Source organism: Anomaloglossus baeobatrachus, unplaced genomic scaffold, assembly GCF_048569485.1.
Source record: "Anomaloglossus baeobatrachus isolate aAnoBae1 unplaced genomic scaffold, aAnoBae1.hap1 Scaffold_663, whole genome shotgun sequence".
In the NCBI taxonomy this organism is placed as follows: Eukaryota; Metazoa; Chordata; class Amphibia; order Anura; family Aromobatidae; genus Anomaloglossus; species Anomaloglossus baeobatrachus.
In genome coordinates, this window is record NW_027445034.1 from 584 (window position 1) to 27,691 (window position 27,108).

At 46.3% G+C, this 27,108-nt stretch overlaps 17 non-coding genes across 17 annotated transcripts; all 17 read right to left on the bottom strand.

The window, feature by feature from the left end:
* Positions 1-673: 673 nt before the first annotated feature.
* LOC142286521 (U2 spliceosomal RNA) lies at positions 674-864 on the bottom strand. Its single transcript, XR_012747650.1, has one exon. It is a non-coding gene; the product is annotated as a U2 spliceosomal RNA (small nuclear RNA).
* A 1,387-nt stretch (positions 865-2,251) lies between these two features.
* Positions 2,252-2,442, bottom strand: LOC142286571 (U2 spliceosomal RNA). Its single transcript, XR_012747695.1, has one exon. It is a non-coding gene; the product is annotated as a U2 spliceosomal RNA (small nuclear RNA).
* Positions 2,443-3,829: 1,387 nt separating this feature from the next.
* LOC142286583 (U2 spliceosomal RNA) lies at positions 3,830-4,020 on the bottom strand. The gene has a single exon (XR_012747706.1). It is a non-coding gene; the product is annotated as a U2 spliceosomal RNA (small nuclear RNA).
* A 1,387-nt stretch (positions 4,021-5,407) lies between these two features.
* On the bottom strand, positions 5,408-5,598 carry LOC142286594 (U2 spliceosomal RNA). The gene has a single exon (XR_012747717.1). It is a non-coding gene; the product is annotated as a U2 spliceosomal RNA (small nuclear RNA).
* Positions 5,599-6,985: 1,387 nt separating this feature from the next.
* Positions 6,986-7,176, bottom strand: LOC142286606 (U2 spliceosomal RNA). The gene has a single exon (XR_012747728.1). It is a non-coding gene; the product is annotated as a U2 spliceosomal RNA (small nuclear RNA).
* Positions 7,177-8,563: 1,387 nt separating this feature from the next.
* On the bottom strand, positions 8,564-8,754 carry LOC142286527 (U2 spliceosomal RNA). The gene has a single exon (XR_012747656.1). It is a non-coding gene; the product is annotated as a U2 spliceosomal RNA (small nuclear RNA).
* Positions 8,755-10,141: 1,387 nt separating this feature from the next.
* LOC142286538 (U2 spliceosomal RNA) lies at positions 10,142-10,332 on the bottom strand. Its single transcript, XR_012747667.1, has one exon. It is a non-coding gene; the product is annotated as a U2 spliceosomal RNA (small nuclear RNA).
* A 1,387-nt stretch (positions 10,333-11,719) lies between these two features.
* On the bottom strand, positions 11,720-11,910 carry LOC142286551 (U2 spliceosomal RNA). Its single transcript, XR_012747678.1, has one exon. It is a non-coding gene; the product is annotated as a U2 spliceosomal RNA (small nuclear RNA).
* Positions 11,911-13,297: 1,387 nt separating this feature from the next.
* On the bottom strand, positions 13,298-13,488 carry LOC142286563 (U2 spliceosomal RNA). Its single transcript, XR_012747688.1, has one exon. It is a non-coding gene; the product is annotated as a U2 spliceosomal RNA (small nuclear RNA).
* A 1,387-nt stretch (positions 13,489-14,875) lies between these two features.
* Positions 14,876-15,066, bottom strand: LOC142286565 (U2 spliceosomal RNA). The gene has a single exon (XR_012747689.1). It is a non-coding gene; the product is annotated as a U2 spliceosomal RNA (small nuclear RNA).
* Positions 15,067-16,453: 1,387 nt separating this feature from the next.
* On the bottom strand, positions 16,454-16,644 carry LOC142286566 (U2 spliceosomal RNA). Its single transcript, XR_012747690.1, has one exon. It is a non-coding gene; the product is annotated as a U2 spliceosomal RNA (small nuclear RNA).
* A 1,387-nt stretch (positions 16,645-18,031) lies between these two features.
* LOC142286567 (U2 spliceosomal RNA) lies at positions 18,032-18,222 on the bottom strand. The gene has a single exon (XR_012747691.1). It is a non-coding gene; the product is annotated as a U2 spliceosomal RNA (small nuclear RNA).
* A 1,387-nt stretch (positions 18,223-19,609) lies between these two features.
* On the bottom strand, positions 19,610-19,800 carry LOC142286568 (U2 spliceosomal RNA). Its single transcript, XR_012747692.1, has one exon. It is a non-coding gene; the product is annotated as a U2 spliceosomal RNA (small nuclear RNA).
* Positions 19,801-21,187: 1,387 nt separating this feature from the next.
* Positions 21,188-21,378, bottom strand: LOC142286569 (U2 spliceosomal RNA). The gene has a single exon (XR_012747693.1). It is a non-coding gene; the product is annotated as a U2 spliceosomal RNA (small nuclear RNA).
* Positions 21,379-22,765: 1,387 nt separating this feature from the next.
* Positions 22,766-22,956, bottom strand: LOC142286570 (U2 spliceosomal RNA). Its single transcript, XR_012747694.1, has one exon. It is a non-coding gene; the product is annotated as a U2 spliceosomal RNA (small nuclear RNA).
* Positions 22,957-24,343: 1,387 nt separating this feature from the next.
* On the bottom strand, positions 24,344-24,534 carry LOC142286572 (U2 spliceosomal RNA). The gene has a single exon (XR_012747696.1). It is a non-coding gene; the product is annotated as a U2 spliceosomal RNA (small nuclear RNA).
* Positions 24,535-25,921: 1,387 nt separating this feature from the next.
* LOC142286573 (U2 spliceosomal RNA) lies at positions 25,922-26,112 on the bottom strand. Its single transcript, XR_012747697.1, has one exon. It is a non-coding gene; the product is annotated as a U2 spliceosomal RNA (small nuclear RNA).
* Positions 26,113-27,108: the final 996 nt, after the last annotated feature.

Genomic DNA, 27,108 nt, shown 5'->3' on the forward strand with positions numbered 1-27,108 from the left:
TAGCCGTTTAAGTGTACTTATTGAAAGTAGTAATTCTTTCATAGGCCGCCCTTTCTTAGTATTTGACGTTCCTTATATTGCGGTATGAGGCTTCGCAGTAGGTTGCAAACATTCATCACCCATGACTGTCCCCAATTGAGCTCAGAAGCTCAATGTCTATCATGACCTCTCTTTTAGAATGTCCAAGAGCAAGCAAACTATTCCTCCAGGAGAGGGCGCCAACAGACTACTAAAGAGATCATCATTACTCAAAGAAAACCCCAAAAACCAATGCATGATAGGAATAAACAGGTAACTTTCTTTGGAGTGGAAGCGGAGAGATCGCACCAGATGCCAATTCTAGATGTTATCACACCTGTGGTCACTGCAGCAGCAGGTGAATCCACTTTGTCCAAAAGGGATCTATTCCATTCAATTGCAAATGATCTAGATAAGACAGAGAACTGCAGCACGGGGACATAGCCGAGTTGGTCAGGTTGAGTGGTGATGAGTTTGCTATTTGGATGAATAAAGAAAGTCAAAAGTGTGAAAGATAAAAAACAAAAGGAGGAAGTGTGAAAAGTGAATGGGCCAAATTGAGGTGCATATGAAGACGTATGCTTTCTTCCAATTCATTAAATCGGGCTAATATGAATCAGGTGAATTGAGTTCTGCTTTTGGAAACTGGGTTAAGAAGGGGTGCACCGTTCCTGGAGGTACTGCAATACCAGGTCAATGCGTGGAGTGGACAGAGCAAGCTCTTTTTCCATCTCCCTGTTCTAAAAATCCATTTAATATATGGTCCCCAGATAGGGGACGTATCAGATATTAAACTGATAAGAACAGATACTACACTTGATCTTAGCCAAAAGGCCGAGAAGCGATAACCAGAATTGGTTTGGGCCTCGAGTGGCACCCTGGCCTATGCCGGACACATCTTAGGGAGAGAGAGCGAGAGGGAGACAAACCCACGCCTACACAAGACATTTTGTCACCCAAGCCAACCCTTGAAAAGGCTGCTTTGCAGAGCCAAAACAAGAAGAATGGTGCGTTTTGCAGCCGCCGCCCACTGCAATGAATCTGAATAACTCCTCCTTTAGGGCGCAAGCAACTCCCCTCCCCCTTGCAGTCTTTCCAATTCACGATACAAAAAGACGGACAGGACAGGTTGCCTGACTTTCCGTCACTGCCACCCTTTGCCATCCTTACCCGTAGAAAGCCCTTTCATCATCCCCAAACCCTAATCTTTTCCCTTTCCTTCCCAGCCCCCAAACCCTGCCCTCTGTACCTTTCTCACCACCCGCTTCCCTTCTCCTGTCATCCCCCTACCACCCGGGAAAAAAAGAGATTGCCCCCTCCTTCCACTAGCCCACCCTCCCACCCAAAGAACAACTTCTTCTGCGCAGCTTGTTTTCTAGGCAGCAGCGCTATTGTGATGTCATCGGGGGGCATTGTGACAAGCCGCCAGTGTTCCGTCTCTTCATGTTGTGCACAGTTCAAACGGAAAATACATCAACAGGCAGACTACAGAAAAGCTTACTATCAAAGGTTAGAGGGGGGCTTTCTCAGAGGGCTTTTTACAGTTTTTCTATTCCCAATTAGCCGTTTAAGTGTACTTATTGAAAGTAGTAATTCTTTCATAGGCCGCCCTTTCTTAGTATTTGACGTTCCTTATATTGCGGTATGAGGCTTCGCAGTAGGTTGCAAACATTCATCACCCATGACTGTCCCCAATTGAGCTCAGAAGCTCAATGTCTATCATGACCTCTCTTTTAGAATGTCCAAGAGCAAGCAAACTATTCCTCCAGGAGAGGGCGCCAACAGACTACTAAAGAGATCATCATTACTCAAAGAAAACCCCAAAAACCAATGCATGATAGGAATAAACAGGTAACTTTCTTTGGAGTGGAAGCGGAGAGATCGCACCAGATGCCAATTCTAGATGTTATCACACCTGTGGTCACTGCAGCAGCAGGTGAATCCACTTTGTCCAAAAGGGATCTATTCCATTCAATTGCAAATGATCTAGATAAGACAGAGAACTGCAGCACGGGGACATAGCCGAGTTGGTCAGGTTGAGTGGTGATGAGTTTGCTATTTGGATGAATAAAGAAAGTCAAAAGTGTGAAAGATAAAAAACAAAAGGAGGAAGTGTGAAAAGTGAATGGGCCAAATTGAGGTGCATATGAAGACGTATGCTTTCTTCCAATTCATTAAATCGGGCTAATATGAATCAGGTGAATTGAGTTCTGCTTTTGGAAACTGGGTTAAGAAGGGGTGCACCGTTCCTGGAGGTACTGCAATACCAGGTCAATGCGTGGAGTGGACAGAGCAAGCTCTTTTTCCATCTCCCTGTTCTAAAAATCCATTTAATATATGGTCCCCAGATAGGGGACGTATCAGATATTAAACTGATAAGAACAGATACTACACTTGATCTTAGCCAAAAGGCCGAGAAGCGATAACCAGAATTGGTTTGGGCCTCGAGTGGCACCCTGGCCTATGCCGGACACATCTTAGGGAGAGAGAGCGAGAGGGAGACAAACCCACGCCTACACAAGACATTTTGTCACCCAAGCCAACCCTTGAAAAGGCTGCTTTGCAGAGCCAAAACAAGAAGAATGGTGCGTTTTGCAGCCGCCGCCCACTGCAATGAATCTGAATAACTCCTCCTTTAGGGCGCAAGCAACTCCCCTCCCCCTTGCAGTCTTTCCAATTCACGATACAAAAAGACGGACAGGACAGGTTGCCTGACTTTCCGTCACTGCCACCCTTTGCCATCCTTACCCGTAGAAAGCCCTTTCATCATCCCCAAACCCTAATCTTTTCCCTTTCCTTCCCAGCCCCCAAACCCTGCCCTCTGTACCTTTCTCACCACCCGCTTCCCTTCTCCTGTCATCCCCCTACCACCCGGGAAAAAAAGAGATTGCCCCCTCCTTCCACTAGCCCACCCTCCCACCCAAAGAACAACTTCTTCTGCGCAGCTTGTTTTCTAGGCAGCAGCGCTATTGTGATGTCATCGGGGGGCATTGTGACAAGCCGCCAGTGTTCCGTCTCTTCATGTTGTGCACAGTTCAAACGGAAAATACATCAACAGGCAGACTACAGAAAAGCTTACTATCAAAGGTTAGAGGGGGGCTTTCTCAGAGGGCTTTTTACAGTTTTTCTATTCCCAATTAGCCGTTTAAGTGTACTTATTGAAAGTAGTAATTCTTTCATAGGCCGCCCTTTCTTAGTATTTGACGTTCCTTATATTGCGGTATGAGGCTTCGCAGTAGGTTGCAAACATTCATCACCCATGACTGTCCCCAATTGAGCTCAGAAGCTCAATGTCTATCATGACCTCTCTTTTAGAATGTCCAAGAGCAAGCAAACTATTCCTCCAGGAGAGGGCGCCAACAGACTACTAAAGAGATCATCATTACTCAAAGAAAACCCCAAAAACCAATGCATGATAGGAATAAACAGGTAACTTTCTTTGGAGTGGAAGCGGAGAGATCGCACCAGATGCCAATTCTAGATGTTATCACACCTGTGGTCACTGCAGCAGCAGGTGAATCCACTTTGTCCAAAAGGGATCTATTCCATTCAATTGCAAATGATCTAGATAAGACAGAGAACTGCAGCACGGGGACATAGCCGAGTTGGTCAGGTTGAGTGGTGATGAGTTTGCTATTTGGATGAATAAAGAAAGTCAAAAGTGTGAAAGATAAAAAACAAAAGGAGGAAGTGTGAAAAGTGAATGGGCCAAATTGAGGTGCATATGAAGACGTATGCTTTCTTCCAATTCATTAAATCGGGCTAATATGAATCAGGTGAATTGAGTTCTGCTTTTGGAAACTGGGTTAAGAAGGGGTGCACCGTTCCTGGAGGTACTGCAATACCAGGTCAATGCGTGGAGTGGACAGAGCAAGCTCTTTTTCCATCTCCCTGTTCTAAAAATCCATTTAATATATGGTCCCCAGATAGGGGACGTATCAGATATTAAACTGATAAGAACAGATACTACACTTGATCTTAGCCAAAAGGCCGAGAAGCGATAACCAGAATTGGTTTGGGCCTCGAGTGGCACCCTGGCCTATGCCGGACACATCTTAGGGAGAGAGAGCGAGAGGGAGACAAACCCACGCCTACACAAGACATTTTGTCACCCAAGCCAACCCTTGAAAAGGCTGCTTTGCAGAGCCAAAACAAGAAGAATGGTGCGTTTTGCAGCCGCCGCCCACTGCAATGAATCTGAATAACTCCTCCTTTAGGGCGCAAGCAACTCCCCTCCCCCTTGCAGTCTTTCCAATTCACGATACAAAAAGACGGACAGGACAGGTTGCCTGACTTTCCGTCACTGCCACCCTTTGCCATCCTTACCCGTAGAAAGCCCTTTCATCATCCCCAAACCCTAATCTTTTCCCTTTCCTTCCCAGCCCCCAAACCCTGCCCTCTGTACCTTTCTCACCACCCGCTTCCCTTCTCCTGTCATCCCCCTACCACCCGGGAAAAAAAGAGATTGCCCCCTCCTTCCACTAGCCCACCCTCCCACCCAAAGAACAACTTCTTCTGCGCAGCTTGTTTTCTAGGCAGCAGCGCTATTGTGATGTCATCGGGGGGCATTGTGACAAGCCGCCAGTGTTCCGTCTCTTCATGTTGTGCACAGTTCAAACGGAAAATACATCAACAGGCAGACTACAGAAAAGCTTACTATCAAAGGTTAGAGGGGGGCTTTCTCAGAGGGCTTTTTACAGTTTTTCTATTCCCAATTAGCCGTTTAAGTGTACTTATTGAAAGTAGTAATTCTTTCATAGGCCGCCCTTTCTTAGTATTTGACGTTCCTTATATTGCGGTATGAGGCTTCGCAGTAGGTTGCAAACATTCATCACCCATGACTGTCCCCAATTGAGCTCAGAAGCTCAATGTCTATCATGACCTCTCTTTTAGAATGTCCAAGAGCAAGCAAACTATTCCTCCAGGAGAGGGCGCCAACAGACTACTAAAGAGATCATCATTACTCAAAGAAAACCCCAAAAACCAATGCATGATAGGAATAAACAGGTAACTTTCTTTGGAGTGGAAGCGGAGAGATCGCACCAGATGCCAATTCTAGATGTTATCACACCTGTGGTCACTGCAGCAGCAGGTGAATCCACTTTGTCCAAAAGGGATCTATTCCATTCAATTGCAAATGATCTAGATAAGACAGAGAACTGCAGCACGGGGACATAGCCGAGTTGGTCAGGTTGAGTGGTGATGAGTTTGCTATTTGGATGAATAAAGAAAGTCAAAAGTGTGAAAGATAAAAAACAAAAGGAGGAAGTGTGAAAAGTGAATGGGCCAAATTGAGGTGCATATGAAGACGTATGCTTTCTTCCAATTCATTAAATCGGGCTAATATGAATCAGGTGAATTGAGTTCTGCTTTTGGAAACTGGGTTAAGAAGGGGTGCACCGTTCCTGGAGGTACTGCAATACCAGGTCAATGCGTGGAGTGGACAGAGCAAGCTCTTTTTCCATCTCCCTGTTCTAAAAATCCATTTAATATATGGTCCCCAGATAGGGGACGTATCAGATATTAAACTGATAAGAACAGATACTACACTTGATCTTAGCCAAAAGGCCGAGAAGCGATAACCAGAATTGGTTTGGGCCTCGAGTGGCACCCTGGCCTATGCCGGACACATCTTAGGGAGAGAGAGCGAGAGGGAGACAAACCCACGCCTACACAAGACATTTTGTCACCCAAGCCAACCCTTGAAAAGGCTGCTTTGCAGAGCCAAAACAAGAAGAATGGTGCGTTTTGCAGCCGCCGCCCACTGCAATGAATCTGAATAACTCCTCCTTTAGGGCGCAAGCAACTCCCCTCCCCCTTGCAGTCTTTCCAATTCACGATACAAAAAGACGGACAGGACAGGTTGCCTGACTTTCCGTCACTGCCACCCTTTGCCATCCTTACCCGTAGAAAGCCCTTTCATCATCCCCAAACCCTAATCTTTTCCCTTTCCTTCCCAGCCCCCAAACCCTGCCCTCTGTACCTTTCTCACCACCCGCTTCCCTTCTCCTGTCATCCCCCTACCACCCGGGAAAAAAAGAGATTGCCCCCTCCTTCCACTAGCCCACCCTCCCACCCAAAGAACAACTTCTTCTGCGCAGCTTGTTTTCTAGGCAGCAGCGCTATTGTGATGTCATCGGGGGGCATTGTGACAAGCCGCCAGTGTTCCGTCTCTTCATGTTGTGCACAGTTCAAACGGAAAATACATCAACAGGCAGACTACAGAAAAGCTTACTATCAAAGGTTAGAGGGGGGCTTTCTCAGAGGGCTTTTTACAGTTTTTCTATTCCCAATTAGCCGTTTAAGTGTACTTATTGAAAGTAGTAATTCTTTCATAGGCCGCCCTTTCTTAGTATTTGACGTTCCTTATATTGCGGTATGAGGCTTCGCAGTAGGTTGCAAACATTCATCACCCATGACTGTCCCCAATTGAGCTCAGAAGCTCAATGTCTATCATGACCTCTCTTTTAGAATGTCCAAGAGCAAGCAAACTATTCCTCCAGGAGAGGGCGCCAACAGACTACTAAAGAGATCATCATTACTCAAAGAAAACCCCAAAAACCAATGCATGATAGGAATAAACAGGTAACTTTCTTTGGAGTGGAAGCGGAGAGATCGCACCAGATGCCAATTCTAGATGTTATCACACCTGTGGTCACTGCAGCAGCAGGTGAATCCACTTTGTCCAAAAGGGATCTATTCCATTCAATTGCAAATGATCTAGATAAGACAGAGAACTGCAGCACGGGGACATAGCCGAGTTGGTCAGGTTGAGTGGTGATGAGTTTGCTATTTGGATGAATAAAGAAAGTCAAAAGTGTGAAAGATAAAAAACAAAAGGAGGAAGTGTGAAAAGTGAATGGGCCAAATTGAGGTGCATATGAAGACGTATGCTTTCTTCCAATTCATTAAATCGGGCTAATATGAATCAGGTGAATTGAGTTCTGCTTTTGGAAACTGGGTTAAGAAGGGGTGCACCGTTCCTGGAGGTACTGCAATACCAGGTCAATGCGTGGAGTGGACAGAGCAAGCTCTTTTTCCATCTCCCTGTTCTAAAAATCCATTTAATATATGGTCCCCAGATAGGGGACGTATCAGATATTAAACTGATAAGAACAGATACTACACTTGATCTTAGCCAAAAGGCCGAGAAGCGATAACCAGAATTGGTTTGGGCCTCGAGTGGCACCCTGGCCTATGCCGGACACATCTTAGGGAGAGAGAGCGAGAGGGAGACAAACCCACGCCTACACAAGACATTTTGTCACCCAAGCCAACCCTTGAAAAGGCTGCTTTGCAGAGCCAAAACAAGAAGAATGGTGCGTTTTGCAGCCGCCGCCCACTGCAATGAATCTGAATAACTCCTCCTTTAGGGCGCAAGCAACTCCCCTCCCCCTTGCAGTCTTTCCAATTCACGATACAAAAAGACGGACAGGACAGGTTGCCTGACTTTCCGTCACTGCCACCCTTTGCCATCCTTACCCGTAGAAAGCCCTTTCATCATCCCCAAACCCTAATCTTTTCCCTTTCCTTCCCAGCCCCCAAACCCTGCCCTCTGTACCTTTCTCACCACCCGCTTCCCTTCTCCTGTCATCCCCCTACCACCCGGGAAAAAAAGAGATTGCCCCCTCCTTCCACTAGCCCACCCTCCCACCCAAAGAACAACTTCTTCTGCGCAGCTTGTTTTCTAGGCAGCAGCGCTATTGTGATGTCATCGGGGGGCATTGTGACAAGCCGCCAGTGTTCCGTCTCTTCATGTTGTGCACAGTTCAAACGGAAAATACATCAACAGGCAGACTACAGAAAAGCTTACTATCAAAGGTTAGAGGGGGGCTTTCTCAGAGGGCTTTTTACAGTTTTTCTATTCCCAATTAGCCGTTTAAGTGTACTTATTGAAAGTAGTAATTCTTTCATAGGCCGCCCTTTCTTAGTATTTGACGTTCCTTATATTGCGGTATGAGGCTTCGCAGTAGGTTGCAAACATTCATCACCCATGACTGTCCCCAATTGAGCTCAGAAGCTCAATGTCTATCATGACCTCTCTTTTAGAATGTCCAAGAGCAAGCAAACTATTCCTCCAGGAGAGGGCGCCAACAGACTACTAAAGAGATCATCATTACTCAAAGAAAACCCCAAAAACCAATGCATGATAGGAATAAACAGGTAACTTTCTTTGGAGTGGAAGCGGAGAGATCGCACCAGATGCCAATTCTAGATGTTATCACACCTGTGGTCACTGCAGCAGCAGGTGAATCCACTTTGTCCAAAAGGGATCTATTCCATTCAATTGCAAATGATCTAGATAAGACAGAGAACTGCAGCACGGGGACATAGCCGAGTTGGTCAGGTTGAGTGGTGATGAGTTTGCTATTTGGATGAATAAAGAAAGTCAAAAGTGTGAAAGATAAAAAACAAAAGGAGGAAGTGTGAAAAGTGAATGGGCCAAATTGAGGTGCATATGAAGACGTATGCTTTCTTCCAATTCATTAAATCGGGCTAATATGAATCAGGTGAATTGAGTTCTGCTTTTGGAAACTGGGTTAAGAAGGGGTGCACCGTTCCTGGAGGTACTGCAATACCAGGTCAATGCGTGGAGTGGACAGAGCAAGCTCTTTTTCCATCTCCCTGTTCTAAAAATCCATTTAATATATGGTCCCCAGATAGGGGACGTATCAGATATTAAACTGATAAGAACAGATACTACACTTGATCTTAGCCAAAAGGCCGAGAAGCGATAACCAGAATTGGTTTGGGCCTCGAGTGGCACCCTGGCCTATGCCGGACACATCTTAGGGAGAGAGAGCGAGAGGGAGACAAACCCACGCCTACACAAGACATTTTGTCACCCAAGCCAACCCTTGAAAAGGCTGCTTTGCAGAGCCAAAACAAGAAGAATGGTGCGTTTTGCAGCCGCCGCCCACTGCAATGAATCTGAATAACTCCTCCTTTAGGGCGCAAGCAACTCCCCTCCCCCTTGCAGTCTTTCCAATTCACGATACAAAAAGACGGACAGGACAGGTTGCCTGACTTTCCGTCACTGCCACCCTTTGCCATCCTTACCCGTAGAAAGCCCTTTCATCATCCCCAAACCCTAATCTTTTCCCTTTCCTTCCCAGCCCCCAAACCCTGCCCTCTGTACCTTTCTCACCACCCGCTTCCCTTCTCCTGTCATCCCCCTACCACCCGGGAAAAAAAGAGATTGCCCCCTCCTTCCACTAGCCCACCCTCCCACCCAAAGAACAACTTCTTCTGCGCAGCTTGTTTTCTAGGCAGCAGCGCTATTGTGATGTCATCGGGGGGCATTGTGACAAGCCGCCAGTGTTCCGTCTCTTCATGTTGTGCACAGTTCAAACGGAAAATACATCAACAGGCAGACTACAGAAAAGCTTACTATCAAAGGTTAGAGGGGGGCTTTCTCAGAGGGCTTTTTACAGTTTTTCTATTCCCAATTAGCCGTTTAAGTGTACTTATTGAAAGTAGTAATTCTTTCATAGGCCGCCCTTTCTTAGTATTTGACGTTCCTTATATTGCGGTATGAGGCTTCGCAGTAGGTTGCAAACATTCATCACCCATGACTGTCCCCAATTGAGCTCAGAAGCTCAATGTCTATCATGACCTCTCTTTTAGAATGTCCAAGAGCAAGCAAACTATTCCTCCAGGAGAGGGCGCCAACAGACTACTAAAGAGATCATCATTACTCAAAGAAAACCCCAAAAACCAATGCATGATAGGAATAAACAGGTAACTTTCTTTGGAGTGGAAGCGGAGAGATCGCACCAGATGCCAATTCTAGATGTTATCACACCTGTGGTCACTGCAGCAGCAGGTGAATCCACTTTGTCCAAAAGGGATCTATTCCATTCAATTGCAAATGATCTAGATAAGACAGAGAACTGCAGCACGGGGACATAGCCGAGTTGGTCAGGTTGAGTGGTGATGAGTTTGCTATTTGGATGAATAAAGAAAGTCAAAAGTGTGAAAGATAAAAAACAAAAGGAGGAAGTGTGAAAAGTGAATGGGCCAAATTGAGGTGCATATGAAGACGTATGCTTTCTTCCAATTCATTAAATCGGGCTAATATGAATCAGGTGAATTGAGTTCTGCTTTTGGAAACTGGGTTAAGAAGGGGTGCACCGTTCCTGGAGGTACTGCAATACCAGGTCAATGCGTGGAGTGGACAGAGCAAGCTCTTTTTCCATCTCCCTGTTCTAAAAATCCATTTAATATATGGTCCCCAGATAGGGGACGTATCAGATATTAAACTGATAAGAACAGATACTACACTTGATCTTAGCCAAAAGGCCGAGAAGCGATAACCAGAATTGGTTTGGGCCTCGAGTGGCACCCTGGCCTATGCCGGACACATCTTAGGGAGAGAGAGCGAGAGGGAGACAAACCCACGCCTACACAAGACATTTTGTCACCCAAGCCAACCCTTGAAAAGGCTGCTTTGCAGAGCCAAAACAAGAAGAATGGTGCGTTTTGCAGCCGCCGCCCACTGCAATGAATCTGAATAACTCCTCCTTTAGGGCGCAAGCAACTCCCCTCCCCCTTGCAGTCTTTCCAATTCACGATACAAAAAGACGGACAGGACAGGTTGCCTGACTTTCCGTCACTGCCACCCTTTGCCATCCTTACCCGTAGAAAGCCCTTTCATCATCCCCAAACCCTAATCTTTTCCCTTTCCTTCCCAGCCCCCAAACCCTGCCCTCTGTACCTTTCTCACCACCCGCTTCCCTTCTCCTGTCATCCCCCTACCACCCGGGAAAAAAAGAGATTGCCCCCTCCTTCCACTAGCCCACCCTCCCACCCAAAGAACAACTTCTTCTGCGCAGCTTGTTTTCTAGGCAGCAGCGCTATTGTGATGTCATCGGGGGGCATTGTGACAAGCCGCCAGTGTTCCGTCTCTTCATGTTGTGCACAGTTCAAACGGAAAATACATCAACAGGCAGACTACAGAAAAGCTTACTATCAAAGGTTAGAGGGGGGCTTTCTCAGAGGGCTTTTTACAGTTTTTCTATTCCCAATTAGCCGTTTAAGTGTACTTATTGAAAGTAGTAATTCTTTCATAGGCCGCCCTTTCTTAGTATTTGATGTTCCTTATATTGCGGTATGAGGCTTCGCAGTAGGTTGCAAACATTCATCACCCATGACTGTCCCCAATTGAGCTCAGAAGCTCAATGTCTATCATGACCTCTCTTTTAGAATGTCCAAGAGCAAGCAAACTATTCCTCCAGGAGAGGGCGCCAACAGACTACTAAAGAGATCATCATTACTCAAAGAAAACCCCAAAAACCAATGCATGATAGGAATAAACAGGTAACTTTCTTTGGAGTGGAAGCGGAGAGATCGCACCAGATGCCAATTCTAGATGTTATCACACCTGTGGTCACTGCAGCAGCAGGTGAATCCACTTTGTCCAAAAGGGATCTATTCCATTCAATTGCAAATGATCTAGATAAGACAGAGAACTGCAGCACGGGGACATAGCCGAGTTGGTCAGGTTGAGTGGTGATGAGTTTGCTATTTGGATGAATAAAGAAAGTCAAAAGTGTGAAAGATAAAAAACAAAAGGAGGAAGTGTGAAAAGTGAATGGGCCAAATTGAGGTGCATATGAAGACGTATGCTTTCTTCCAATTCATTAAATCGGGCTAATATGAATCAGGTGAATTGAGTTCTGCTTTTGGAAACTGGGTTAAGAAGGGGTGCACCGTTCCTGGAGGTACTGCAATACCAGGTCAATGCGTGGAGTGGACAGAGCAAGCTCTTTTTCCATCTCCCTGTTCTAAAAATCCATTTAATATATGGTCCCCAGATAGGGGACGTATCAGATATTAAACTGATAAGAACAGATACTACACTTGATCTTAGCCAAAAGGCCGAGAAGCGATAACCAGAATTGGTTTGGGCCTCGAGTGGCACCCTGGCCTATGCCGGACACATCTTAGGGAGAGAGAGCGAGAGGGAGACAAACCCACGCCTACACAAGACATTTTGTCACCCAAGCCAACCCTTGAAAAGGCTGCTTTGCAGAGCCAAAACAAGAAGAATGGTGCGTTTTGCAGCCGCCGCCCACTGCAATGAATCTGAATAACTCCTCCTTTAGGGCGCAAGCAACTCCCCTCCCCCTTGCAGTCTTTCCAATTCACGATACAAAAAGACGGACAGGACAGGTTGCCTGACTTTCCGTCACTGCCACCCTTTGCCATCCTTACCCGTAGAAAGCCCTTTCATCATCCCCAAACCCTAATCTTTTCCCTTTCCTTCCCAGCCCCCAAACCCTGCCCTCTGTACCTTTCTCACCACCCGCTTCCCTTCTCCTGTCATCCCCCTACCACCCGGGAAAAAAAGAGATTGCCCCCTCCTTCCACTAGCCCACCCTCCCACCCAAAGAACAACTTCTTCTGCGCAGCTTGTTTTCTAGGCAGCAGCGCTATTGTGATGTCATCGGGGGGCATTGTGACAAGCCGCCAGTGTTCCGTCTCTTCATGTTGTGCACAGTTCAAACGGAAAATACATCAACAGGCAGACTACAGAAAAGCTTACTATCAAAGGTTAGAGGGGGGCTTTCTCAGAGGGCTTTTTACAGTTTTTCTATTCCCAATTAGCCGTTTAAGTGTACTTATTGAAAGTAGTAATTCTTTCATAGGCCGCCCTTTCTTAGTATTTGACGTTCCTTATATTGCGGTATGAGGCTTCGCAGTAGGTTGCAAACATTCATCACCCATGACTGTCCCCAATTGAGCTCAGAAGCTCAATGTCTATCATGACCTCTCTTTTAGAATGTCCAAGAGCAAGCAAACTATTCCTCCAGGAGAGGGCGCCAACAGACTACTAAAGAGATCATCATTACTCAAAGAAAACCCCAAAAACCAATGCATGATAGGAATAAACAGGTAACTTTCTTTGGAGTGGAAGCGGAGAGATCGCACCAGATGCCAATTCTAGATGTTATCACACCTGTGGTCACTGCAGCAGCAGGTGAATCCACTTTGTCCAAAAGGGATCTATTCCATTCAATTGCAAATGATCTAGATAAGACAGAGAACTGCAGCACGGGGACATAGCCGAGTTGGTCAGGTTGAGTGGTGATGAGTTTGCTATTTGGATGAATAAAGAAAGTCAAAAGTGTGAAAGATAAAAAACAAAAGGAGGAAGTGTGAAAAGTGAATGGGCCAAATTGAGGTGCATATGAAGACGTATGCTTTCTTCCAATTCATTAAATCGGGCTAATATGAATCAGGTGAATTGAGTTCTGCTTTTGGAAACTGGGTTAAGAAGGGGTGCACCGTTCCTGGAGGTACTGCAATACCAGGTCAATGCGTGGAGTGGACAGAGCAAGCTCTTTTTCCATCTCCCTGTTCTAAAAATCCATTTAATATATGGTCCCCAGATAGGGGACGTATCAGATATTAAACTGATAAGAACAGATACTACACTTGATCTTAGCCAAAAGGCCGAGAAGCGATAACCAGAATTGGTTTGGGCCTCGAGTGGCACCCTGGCCTATGCCGGACACATCTTAGGGAGAGAGAGCGAGAGGGAGACAAACCCACGCCTACACAAGACATTTTGTCACCCAAGCCAACCCTTGAAAAGGCTGCTTTGCAGAGCCAAAACAAGAAGAATGGTGCGTTTTGCAGCCGCCGCCCACTGCAATGAATCTGAATAACTCCTCCTTTAGGGCGCAAGCAACTCCCCTCCCCCTTGCAGTCTTTCCAATTCACGATACAAAAAGACGGACAGGACAGGTTGCCTGACTTTCCGTCACTGCCACCCTTTGCCATCCTTACCCGTAGAAAGCCCTTTCATCATCCCCAAACCCTAATCTTTTCCCTTTCCTTCCCAGCCCCCAAACCCTGCCCTCTGTACCTTTCTCACCACCCGCTTCCCTTCTCCTGTCATCCCCCTACCACCCGGGAAAAAAAGAGATTGCCCCCTCCTTCCACTAGCCCACCCTCCCACCCAAAGAACAACTTCTTCTGCGCAGCTTGTTTTCTAGGCAGCAGCGCTATTGTGATGTCATCGGGGGGCATTGTGACAAGCCGCCAGTGTTCCGTCTCTTCATGTTGTGCACAGTTCAAACGGAAAATACATCAACAGGCAGACTACAGAAAAGCTTACTATCAAAGGTTAGAGGGGGGCTTTCTCAGAGGGCTTTTTACAGTTTTTCTATTCCCAATTAGCCGTTTAAGTGTACTTATTGAAAGTAGTAATTCTTTCATAGGCCGCCCTTTCTTAGTATTTGACGTTCCTTATATTGCGGTATGAGGCTTCGCAGTAGGTTGCAAACATTCATCACCCATGACTGTCCCCAATTGAGCTCAGAAGCTCAATGTCTATCATGACCTCTCTTTTAGAATGTCCAAGAGCAAGCAAACTATTCCTCCAGGAGAGGGCGCCAACAGACTACTAAAGAGATCATCATTACTCAAAGAAAACCCCAAAAACCAATGCATGATAGGAATAAACAGGTAACTTTCTTTGGAGTGGAAGCGGAGAGATCGCACCAGATGCCAATTCTAGATGTTATCACACCTGTGGTCACTGCAGCAGCAGGTGAATCCACTTTGTCCAAAAGGGATCTATTCCATTCAATTGCAAATGATCTAGATAAGACAGAGAACTGCAGCACGGGGACATAGCCGAGTTGGTCAGGTTGAGTGGTGATGAGTTTGCTATTTGGATGAATAAAGAAAGTCAAAAGTGTGAAAGATAAAAAACAAAAGGAGGAAGTGTGAAAAGTGAATGGGCCAAATTGAGGTGCATATGAAGACGTATGCTTTCTTCCAATTCATTAAATCGGGCTAATATGAATCAGGTGAATTGAGTTCTGCTTTTGGAAACTGGGTTAAGAAGGGGTGCACCGTTCCTGGAGGTACTGCAATACCAGGTCAATGCGTGGAGTGGACAGAGCAAGCTCTTTTTCCATCTCCCTGTTCTAAAAATCCATTTAATATATGGTCCCCAGATAGGGGACGTATCAGATATTAAACTGATAAGAACAGATACTACACTTGATCTTAGCCAAAAGGCCGAGAAGCGATAACCAGAATTGGTTTGGGCCTCGAGTGGCACCCTGGCCTATGCCGGACACATCTTAGGGAGAGAGAGCGAGAGGGAGACAAACCCACGCCTACACAAGACATTTTGTCACCCAAGCCAACCCTTGAAAAGGCTGCTTTGCAGAGCCAAAACAAGAAGAATGGTGCGTTTTGCAGCCGCCGCCCACTGCAATGAATCTGAATAACTCCTCCTTTAGGGCGCAAGCAACTCCCCTCCCCCTTGCAGTCTTTCCAATTCACGATACAAAAAGACGGACAGGACAGGTTGCCTGACTTTCCGTCACTGCCACCCTTTGCCATCCTTACCCGTAGAAAGCCCTTTCATCATCCCCAAACCCTAATCTTTTCCCTTTCCTTCCCAGCCCCCAAACCCTGCCCTCTGTACCTTTCTCACCACCCGCTTCCCTTCTCCTGTCATCCCCCTACCACCCGGGAAAAAAAGAGATTGCCCCCTCCTTCCACTAGCCCACCCTCCCACCCAAAGAACAACTTCTTCTGCGCAGCTTGTTTTCTAGGCAGCAGCGCTATTGTGATGTCATCGGGGGGCATTGTGACAAGCCGCCAGTGTTCCGTCTCTTCATGTTGTGCACAGTTCAAACGGAAAATACATCAACAGGCAGACTACAGAAAAGCTTACTATCAAAGGTTAGAGGGGGGCTTTCTCAGAGGGCTTTTTACAGTTTTTCTATTCCCAATTAGCCGTTTAAGTGTACTTATTGAAAGTAGTAATTCTTTCATAGGCCGCCCTTTCTTAGTATTTGACGTTCCTTATATTGCGGTATGAGGCTTCGCAGTAGGTTGCAAACATTCATCACCCATGACTGTCCCCAATTGAGCTCAGAAGCTCAATGTCTATCATGACCTCTCTTTTAGAATGTCCAAGAGCAAGCAAACTATTCCTCCAGGAGAGGGCGCCAACAGACTACTAAAGAGATCATCATTACTCAAAGAAAACCCCAAAAACCAATGCATGATAGGAATAAACAGGTAACTTTCTTTGGAGTGGAAGCGGAGAGATCGCACCAGATGCCAATTCTAGATGTTATCACACCTGTGGTCACTGCAGCAGCAGGTGAATCCACTTTGTCCAAAAGGGATCTATTCCATTCAATTGCAAATGATCTAGATAAGACAGAGAACTGCAGCACGGGGACATAGCCGAGTTGGTCAGGTTGAGTGGTGATGAGTTTGCTATTTGGATGAATAAAGAAAGTCAAAAGTGTGAAAGATAAAAAACAAAAGGAGGAAGTGTGAAAAGTGAATGGGCCAAATTGAGGTGCATATGAAGACGTATGCTTTCTTCCAATTCATTAAATCGGGCTAATATGAATCAGGTGAATTGAGTTCTGCTTTTGGAAACTGGGTTAAGAAGGGGTGCACCGTTCCTGGAGGTACTGCAATACCAGGTCAATGCGTGGAGTGGACAGAGCAAGCTCTTTTTCCATCTCCCTGTTCTAAAAATCCATTTAATATATGGTCCCCAGATAGGGGACGTATCAGATATTAAACTGATAAGAACAGATACTACACTTGATCTTAGCCAAAAGGCCGAGAAGCGATAACCAGAATTGGTTTGGGCCTCGAGTGGCACCCTGGCCTATGCCGGACACATCTTAGGGAGAGAGAGCGAGAGGGAGACAAACCCACGCCTACACAAGACATTTTGTCACCCAAGCCAACCCTTGAAAAGGCTGCTTTGCAGAGCCAAAACAAGAAGAATGGTGCGTTTTGCAGCCGCCGCCCACTGCAATGAATCTGAATAACTCCTCCTTTAGGGCGCAAGCAACTCCCCTCCCCCTTGCAGTCTTTCCAATTCACGATACAAAAAGACGGACAGGACAGGTTGCCTGACTTTCCGTCACTGCCACCCTTTGCCATCCTTACCCGTAGAAAGCCCTTTCATCATCCCCAAACCCTAATCTTTTCCCTTTCCTTCCCAGCCCCCAAACCCTGCCCTCTGTACCTTTCTCACCACCCGCTTCCCTTCTCCTGTCATCCCCCTACCACCCGGGAAAAAAAGAGATTGCCCCCTCCTTCCACTAGCCCACCCTCCCACCCAAAGAACAACTTCTTCTGCGCAGCTTGTTTTCTAGGCAGCAGCGCTATTGTGATGTCATCGGGGGGCATTGTGACAAGCCGCCAGTGTTCCGTCTCTTCATGTTGTGCACAGTTCAAACGGAAAATACATCAACAGGCAGACTACAGAAAAGCTTACTATCAAAGGTTAGAGGGGGGCTTTCTCAGAGGGCTTTTTACAGTTTTTCTATTCCCAATTAGCCGTTTAAGTGTACTTATTGAAAGTAGTAATTCTTTCATAGGCCGCCCTTTCTTAGTATTTGACGTTCCTTATATTGCGGTATGAGGCTTCGCAGTAGGTTGCAAACATTCATCACCCATGACTGTCCCCAATTGAGCTCAGAAGCTCAATGTCTATCATGACCTCTCTTTTAGAATGTCCAAGAGCAAGCAAACTATTCCTCCAGGAGAGGGCGCCAACAGACTACTAAAGAGATCATCATTACTCAAAGAAAACCCCAAAAACCAATGCATGATAGGAATAAACAGGTAACTTTCTTTGGAGTGGAAGCGGAGAGATCGCACCAGATGCCAATTCTAGATGTTATCACACCTGTGGTCACTGCAGCAGCAGGTGAATCCACTTTGTCCAAAAGGGATCTATTCCATTCAATTGCAAATGATCTAGATAAGACAGAGAACTGCAGCACGGGGACATAGCCGAGTTGGTCAGGTTGAGTGGTGATGAGTTTGCTATTTGGATGAATAAAGAAAGTCAAAAGTGTGAAAGATAAAAAACAAAAGGAGGAAGTGTGAAAAGTGAATGGGCCAAATTGAGGTGCATATGAAGACGTATGCTTTCTTCCAATTCATTAAATCGGGCTAATATGAATCAGGTGAATTGAGTTCTGCTTTTGGAAACTGGGTTAAGAAGGGGTGCACCGTTCCTGGAGGTACTGCAATACCAGGTCAATGCGTGGAGTGGACAGAGCAAGCTCTTTTTCCATCTCCCTGTTCTAAAAATCCATTTAATATATGGTCCCCAGATAGGGGACGTATCAGATATTAAACTGATAAGAACAGATACTACACTTGATCTTAGCCAAAAGGCCGAGAAGCGATAACCAGAATTGGTTTGGGCCTCGAGTGGCACCCTGGCCTATGCCGGACACATCTTAGGGAGAGAGAGCGAGAGGGAGACAAACCCACGCCTACACAAGACATTTTGTCACCCAAGCCAACCCTTGAAAAGGCTGCTTTGCAGAGCCAAAACAAGAAGAATGGTGCGTTTTGCAGCCGCCGCCCACTGCAATGAATCTGAATAACTCCTCCTTTAGGGCGCAAGCAACTCCCCTCCCCCTTGCAGTCTTTCCAATTCACGATACAAAAAGACGGACAGGACAGGTTGCCTGACTTTCCGTCACTGCCACCCTTTGCCATCCTTACCCGTAGAAAGCCCTTTCATCATCCCCAAACCCTAATCTTTTCCCTTTCCTTCCCAGCCCCCAAACCCTGCCCTCTGTACCTTTCTCACCACCCGCTTCCCTTCTCCTGTCATCCCCCTACCACCCGGGAAAAAAAGAGATTGCCCCCTCCTTCCACTAGCCCACCCTCCCACCCAAAGAACAACTTCTTCTGCGCAGCTTGTTTTCTAGGCAGCAGCGCTATTGTGATGTCATCGGGGGGCATTGTGACAAGCCGCCAGTGTTCCGTCTCTTCATGTTGTGCACAGTTCAAACGGAAAATACATCAACAGGCAGACTACAGAAAAGCTTACTATCAAAGGTTAGAGGGGGGCTTTCTCAGAGGGCTTTTTACAGTTTTTCTATTCCCAATTAGCCGTTTAAGTGTACTTATTGAAAGTAGTAATTCTTTCATAGGCCGCCCTTTCTTAGTATTTGACGTTCCTTATATTGCGGTATGAGGCTTCGCAGTAGGTTGCAAACATTCATCACCCATGACTGTCCCCAATTGAGCTCAGAAGCTCAATGTCTATCATGACCTCTCTTTTAGAATGTCCAAGAGCAAGCAAACTATTCCTCCAGGAGAGGGCGCCAACAGACTACTAAAGAGATCATCATTACTCAAAGAAAACCCCAAAAACCAATGCATGATAGGAATAAACAGGTAACTTTCTTTGGAGTGGAAGCGGAGAGATCGCACCAGATGCCAATTCTAGATGTTATCACACCTGTGGTCACTGCAGCAGCAGGTGAATCCACTTTGTCCAAAAGGGATCTATTCCATTCAATTGCAAATGATCTAGATAAGACAGAGAACTGCAGCACGGGGACATAGCCGAGTTGGTCAGGTTGAGTGGTGATGATTTTGCTATTTGGATGAATAAAGAAAGTCAAAAGTGTGAAAGATAAAAAACAAAAGGAGGAAGTGTGAAAAGTGAATGGGCCAAATTGAGGTGCATATGAAGACGTATGCTTTCTTCCAATTCATTAAATCGGGCTAATATGAATCAGGTGAATTGAGTTCTGCTTTTGGAAACTGGGTTAAGAAGGGGTGCACCGTTCCTGGAGGTACTGCAATACCAGGTCAATGCGTGGAGTGGACAGAGCAAGCTCTTTTTCCATCTCCCTGTTCTAAAAATCCATTTAATATATGGTCCCCAGATAGGGGACGTATCAGATATTAAACTGATAAGAACAGATACTACACTTGATCTTAGCCAAAAGGCCGAGAAGCGATAACCAGAATTGGTTTGGGCCTCGAGTGGCACCCTGGCCTATGCCGGACACATCTTAGGGAGAGAGAGCGAGAGGGAGACAAACCCACGCCTACACAAGACATTTTGTCACCCAAGCCAACCCTTGAAAAGGCTGCTTTGCAGAGCCAAAACAAGAAGAATGGTGCGTTTTGCAGCCGCCGCCCACTGCAATGAATCTGAATAACTCCTCCTTTAGGGCGCAAGCAACTCCCCTCCCCCTTGCAGTCTTTCCAATTCACGATACAAAAAGACGGACAGGACAGGTTGCCTGACTTTCCGTCACTGCCACCCTTTGCCATCCTTACCCGTAGAAAGCCCTTTCATCATCCCCAAACCCTAATCTTTTCCCTTTCCTTCCCAGCCCCCAAACCCTGCCCTCTGTACCTTTCTCACCACCCGCTTCCCTTCTCCTGTCATCCCCCTACCACCCGGGAAAAAAAGAGATTGCCCCCTCCTTCCACTAGCCCACCCTCCCACCCAAAGAACAACTTCTTCTGCGCAGCTTGTTTTCTAGGCAGCAGCGCTATTGTGATGTCATCGGGGGGCATTGTGACAAGCCGCCAGTGTTCCGTCTCTTCATGTTGTGCACAGTTCAAACGGAAAATACATCAACAGGCAGACTACAGAAAAGCTTACTATCAAAGGTTAGAGGGGGGCTTTCTCAGAGGGCTTTTTACAGTTTTTCTATTCCCAATTAGCCGTTTAAGTGTACTTATTGAAAGTAGTAATTCTTTCATAGGCCGCCCTTTCTTAGTATTTGACGTTCCTTATATTGCGGTATGAGGCTTCGCAGTAGGTTGCAAACATTCATCACCCATGACTGTCCCCAATTGAGCTCAGAAGCTCAATGTCTATCATGACCTCTCTTTTAGAATGTCCAAGAGCAAGCAAACTATTCCTCCAGGAGAGGGCGCCAACAGACTACTAAAGAGATCATCATTACTCAAAGAAAACCCCAAAAACCAATGCATGATAGGAATAAACAGGTAACTTTCTTTGGAGTGGAAGCGGAGAGATCGCACCAGATGCCAATTCTAGATGTTATCACACCTGTGGTCACTGCAGCAGCAGGTGAATCCACTTTGTCCAAAAGGGATCTATTCCATTCAATTGCAAATGATCTAGATAAGACAGAGAACTGCAGCACGGGGACATAGCCGAGTTGGTCAGGTTGAGTGGTGATGAGTTTGCTATTTGGATGAATAAAGAAAGTCAAAAGTGTGAAAGATAAAAAACAAAAGGAGGAAGTGTGAAAAGTGAATGGGCCAAATTGAGGTGCATATGAAGACGTATGCTTTCTTCCAATTCATTAAATCGGGCTAATATGAATCAGGTGAATTGAGTTCTGCTTTTGGAAACTGGGTTAAGAAGGGGTGCACCGTTCCTGGAGGTACTGCAATACCAGGTCAATGCGTGGAGTGGACAGAGCAAGCTCTTTTTCCATCTCCCTGTTCTAAAAATCCATTTAATATATGGTCCCCAGATAGGGGACGTATCAGATATTAAACTGATAAGAACAGATACTACACTTGATCTTAGCCAAAAGGCCGAGAAGCGATAACCAGAATTGGTTTGGGCCTCGAGTGGCACCCTGGCCTATGCCGGACACATCTTAGGGAGAGAGAGCGAGAGGGAGACAAACCCACGCCTACACAAGACATTTTGTCACCCAAGCCAACCCTTGAAAAGGCTGCTTTGCAGAGCCAAAACAAGAAGAATGGTGCGTTTTGCAGCCGCCGCCCACTGCAATGAATCTGAATAACTCCTCCTTTAGGGCGCAAGCAACTCCCCTCCCCCTTGCAGTCTTTCCAATTCACGATACAAAAAGACGGACAGGACAGGTTGCCTGACTTTCCGTCACTGCCACCCTTTGCCATCCTTACCCGTAGAAAGCCCTTTCATCATCCCCAAACCCTAATCTTTTCCCTTTCCTTCCCAGCCCCCAAACCCTGCCCTCTGTACCTTTCTCACCACCCGCTTCCCTTCTCCTGTCATCCCCCTACCACCCGGGAAAAAAAGAGATTGCCCCCTCCTTCCACTAGCCCACCCTCCCACCCAAAGAACAACTTCTTCTGCGCAGCTTGTTTTCTAGGCAGCAGCGCTATTGTGATGTCATCGGGGGGCATTGTGACAAGCCGCCAGTGTTCCGTCTCTTCATGTTGTGCACAGTTCAAACGGAAAATACATCAACAGGCAGACTACAGAAAAGCTTACTATCAAAGGTTAGAGGGGGGCTTTCTCAGAGGGCTTTTTACAGTTTTTCTATTCCCAATTAGCCGTTTAAGTGTACTTATTGAAAGTAGTAATTCTTTCATAGGCCGCCCTTTCTTAGTATTTGACGTTCCTTATATTGCGGTATGAGGCTTCGCAGTAGGTTGCAAACATTCATCACCCATGACTGTCCCCAATTGAGCTCAGAAGCTCAATGTCTATCATGACCTCTCTTTTAGAATGTCCAAGAGCAAGCAAACTATTCCTCCAGGAGAGGGCGCCAACAGACTACTAAAGAGATCATCATTACTCAAAGAAAACCCCAAAAACCAATGCATGATAGGAATAAACAGGTAACTTTCTTTGGAGTGGAAGCGGAGAGATCGCACCAGATGCCAATTCTAGATGTTATCACACCTGTGGTCACTGCAGCAGCAGGTGAATCCACTTTGTCCAAAAGGGATCTATTCCATTCAATTGCAAATGATCTAGATAAGACAGAGAACTGCAGCACGGGGACATAGCCGAGTTGGTCAGGTTGAGTGGTGATGAGTTTGCTATTTGGATGAATAAAGAAAGTCAAAAGTGTGAAAGATAAAAAACAAAAGGAGGAAGTGTGAAAAGTGAATGGGCCAAATTGAGGTGCATATGAAGACGTATGCTTTCTTCCAATTCATTAAATCGGGCTAATATGAATCAGGTGAATTGAGTTCTGCTTTTGGAAACTGGGTTAAGAAGGGGTGCACCGTTCCTGGAGGTACTGCAATACCAGGTCAATGCGTGGAGTGGACAGAGCAAGCTCTTTTTCCATCTCCCTGTTCTAAAAATCCATTTAATATATGGTCCCCAGATAGGGGACGTATCAGATATTAAACTGATAAGAACAGATACTACACTTGATCTTAGCCAAAAGGCCGAGAAGCGATAACCAGAATTGGTTTGGGCCTCGAGTGGCACCCTGGCCTATGCCGGACACATCTTAGGGAGAGAGAGCGAGAGGGAGACAAACCCACGCCTACACAAGACATTTTGTCACCCAAGCCAACCCTTGAAAAGGCTGCTTTGCAGAGCCAAAACAAGAAGAATGGTGCGTTTTGCAGCCGCCGCCCACTGCAATGAATCTGAATAACTCCTCCTTTAGGGCGCAAGCAACTCCCCTCCCCCTTGCAGTCTTTCCAATTCACGATACAAAAAGACGGACAGGACAGGTTGCCTGACTTTCCGTCACTGCCACCCTTTGCCATCCTTACCCGTAGAAAGCCCTTTCATCATCCCCAAACCCTAATCTTTTCCCTTTCCTTCCCAGCCCCCAAACCCTGCCCTCTGTACCTTTCTCACCACCCGCTTCCCTTCTCCTGTCATCCCCCTACCACCCGGGAAAAAAAGAGATTGCCCCCTCCTTCCACTAGCCCACCCTCCCACCCAAAGAACAACTTCTTCTGCGCAGCTTGTTTTCTAGGCAGCAGCGCTATTGTGATGTCATCGGGGGGCATTGTGACAAGCCGCCAGTGTTCCGTCTCTTCATGTTGTGCACAGTTCAAACGGAAAATACATCAACAGGCAGACTACAGAAAAGCTTACTATCAAAGGTTAGAGGGGGGCTTTCTCAGAGGGCTTTTTACAGTTTTTCTATTCCCAATTAGCCGTTTAAGTGTACTTATTGAAAGTAGTAATTCTTTCATAGGCCGCCCTTTCTTAGTATTTGACGTTCCTTATATTGCGGTATGAGGCTTCGCAGTAGGTTGCAAACATTCATCACCCATGACTGTCCCCAATTGAGCTCAGAAGCTCAATGTCTATCATGACCTCTCTTTTAGAATGTCCAAGAGCAAGCAAACTATTCCTCCAGGAGAGGGCGCCAACAGACTACTAAAGAGATCATCATTACTCAAAGAAAACCCCAAAAACCAATGCATGATAGGAATAAACAGGTAACTTTCTTTGGAGTGGAAGCGGAGAGATCGCACCAGATGCCAATTCTAGATGTTATCACACCTGTGGTCACTGCAGCAGCAGGTGAATCCACTTTGTCCAAAAGGGATCTATTCCATTCAATTGCAAATGATCTAGATAAGACAGAGAACTGCAGCACGGGGACATAGCCGAGTTGGTCAGGTTGAGTGGTGATGAGTTTGCTATTTGGATGAATAAAGAAAGTCAAAAGTGTGAAAGATAAAAAACAAAAGGAGGAAGTGTGAAAAGTGAATGGGCCAAATTGAGGTGCATATGAAGACGTATGCTTTCTTCCAATTCATTAAATCGGGCTAATATGAATCAGGTGAATTGAGTTCTGCTTTTGGAAACTGGGTTAAGAAGGGGTGCACCGTTCCTGGAGGTACTGCAATACCAGGTCAATGCGTGGAGTGGACAGAGCAAGCTCTTTTTCCATCTCCCTGTTCTAAAAATCCATTTAATATATGGTCCCCAGATAGGGGACGTATCAGATATTAAACTGATAAGAACAGATACTACACTTGATCTTAGCCAAAAGGCCGAGAAGCGATAACCAGAATTGGTTTGGGCCTCGAGTGGCACCCTGGCCTATGCCGGACACATCTTAGGGAGAGAGAGCGAGAGGGAGACAAACCCACGCCTACACAAGACATTTTGTCACCCAAGCCAACCCTTGAAAAGGCTGCTTTGCAGAGCCAAAACAAGAAGAATGGTGCGTTTTGCAGCCGCCGCCCACTGCAATGAATCTGAATAACTCCTCCTTTAGGGCGCAAGCAACTCCCCTCCCCCTTGCAGTCTTTCCAATTCACGATACAAAAAGACGGACAGGACAGGTTGCCTGACTTTCCGTCACTGCCACCCTTTGCCATCCTTACCCGTAGAAAGCCCTTTCATCATCCCCAAACCCTAATCTTTTCCCTTTCCTTCCCAGCCCCCAAACCCTGCCCTCTGTACCTTTCTCACCACCCGCTTCCCTTCTCCTGTCATCCCCCTACCACCCGGGAAAAAAAGAGATTGCCCCCTCCTTCCACTAGCCCACCCTCCCACCCAAAGAACAACTTCTTCTGCGCAGCTTGTTTTCTAGGCAGCAGCGCTATTGTGATGTCATCGGGGGGCATTGTGACAAGCCGCCAGTGTTCCGTCTCTTCATGTTGTGCACAGTTCAAACGGAAAATACATCAACAGGCAGACTACAGAAAAGCTTACTATCAAAGGTTAGAGGGGGGCTTTCTCAGAGGGCTTTTTACAGTTTTTCTATTCCCAATTAGCCGTTTAAGTGTACTTATTGAAAGTAGTAATTCTTTCATAGGCCGCCCTTTCTTAGTATTTGACGTTCCTTATATTGCGGTATGAGGCTTCGCAGTAGGTTGCAAACATTCATCACCCATGACTGTCCCCAATTGAGCTCAGAAGCTCAATGTCTATCATGACCTCTCTTTTAGAATGTCCAAGAGCAAGCAAACTATTCCTCCAGGAGAGGGCGCCAACAGACTACTAAAGAGATCATCATTACTCAAAGAAAACCCCAAAAACCAATGCATGATAGGAATAAACAGGTAACTTTCTTTGGAGTGGAAGCGGAGAGATCGCACCAGATGCCAATTCTAGATGTTATCACACCTGTGGTCACTGCAGCAGCAGGTGAATCCACTTTGTCCAAAAGGGATCTATTCCATTCAATTGCAAATGATCTAGATAAGACAGAGAACTGCAGCACGGGGACATAGCCGAGTTGGTCAGGTTGAGTGGTGATGAGTTTGCTATTTGGATGAATAAAGAAAGTCAAAAGTGTGAAAGATAAAAAACAAAAGGAGGAAGTGTGAAAAGTGAATGGGCCAAATTGAGGTGCATATGAAGACGTATGCTTTCTTCCAATTCATTAAATCGGGCTAATATGAATCAGGTGAATTGAGTTCTGCTTTTGGAAACTGGGTTAAGAAGGGGTGCACCGTTCCTGGAGGTACTGCAATACCAGGTCAATGCGTGGAGTGGACAGAGCAAGCTCTTTTTCCATCTCCCTGTTCTAAAAATCCATTTAATATATGGTCCCCAGATAGGGGACGTATCAGATATTAAACTGATAAGAACAGATACTACACTTGATCTTAGCCAAAAGGCCGAGAAGCGATAACCAGAATTGGTTTGGGCCTCGAGTGGCACCCTGGCCTATGCCGGACACATCTTAGGGAGAGAGAGCGAGAGGGAGACAAACCCACGCCTACACAAGACATTTTGTCACCCAAGCCAACCCTTGAAAAGGCTGCTTTGCAGAGCCAAAACAAGAAGAATGGTGCGTTTTGCAGCCGCCGCCCACTGCAATGAATCTGAATAACTCCTCCTTTAGGGCGCAAGCAACTCCCCTCCCCCTTGCAGTCTTTCCAATTCACGATACAAAAAGACGGACAGGACAGGTTGCCTGACTTTCCGTCACTGCCACCCTTTGCCATCCTTACCCGTAGAAAGCCCTTTCATCATCCCCAAACCCTAATCTTTTCCCTTTCCTTCCCAGCCCCCAAACCCTGCCCTCTGTACCTTTCTCACCACCCGCTTCCCTTCTCCTGTCATCCCCCTACCACCCGGGAAAAAAAGAGATTGCCCCCTCCTTCCACTAGCCCACCCTCCCACCCAAAGAACAACTTCTTCTGCGCAGCTTGTTTTCTAGGCAGCAGCGCTATTGTGATGTCATCGGGGGGCATTGTGACAAGCCGCCAGTGTTCCGTCTCTTCATGTTGTGCACAGTTCAAACGGAAAATACATCAACAGGCAGACTACAGAAAAGCTTACTATCAAAGGTTAGAGGGGGGCTTTCTCAGAGGGCTTTTTACAGTTTTTCTATTCCCAATTAGCCGTTTAAGTGTACTTATTGAAAGTAGTAATTCTTTCATAGGCCGCCCTTTCTTAGTATTTGACGTTCCTTATATTGCGGTATGAGGCTTCGCAGTAGGTTGCAAACATTCATCACCCATGACTGTCCCCAATTGAGCTCAGAAGCTCAATGTCTATCATGACCTCTCTTTTAGAATGTCCAAGAGCAAGCAAACTATTCCTCCAGGATGAGGGCGCCAACAGACTACTAAAGAGATCATCATTACTCAAAGAAAACCCCAAAAACCAATGCATGATAG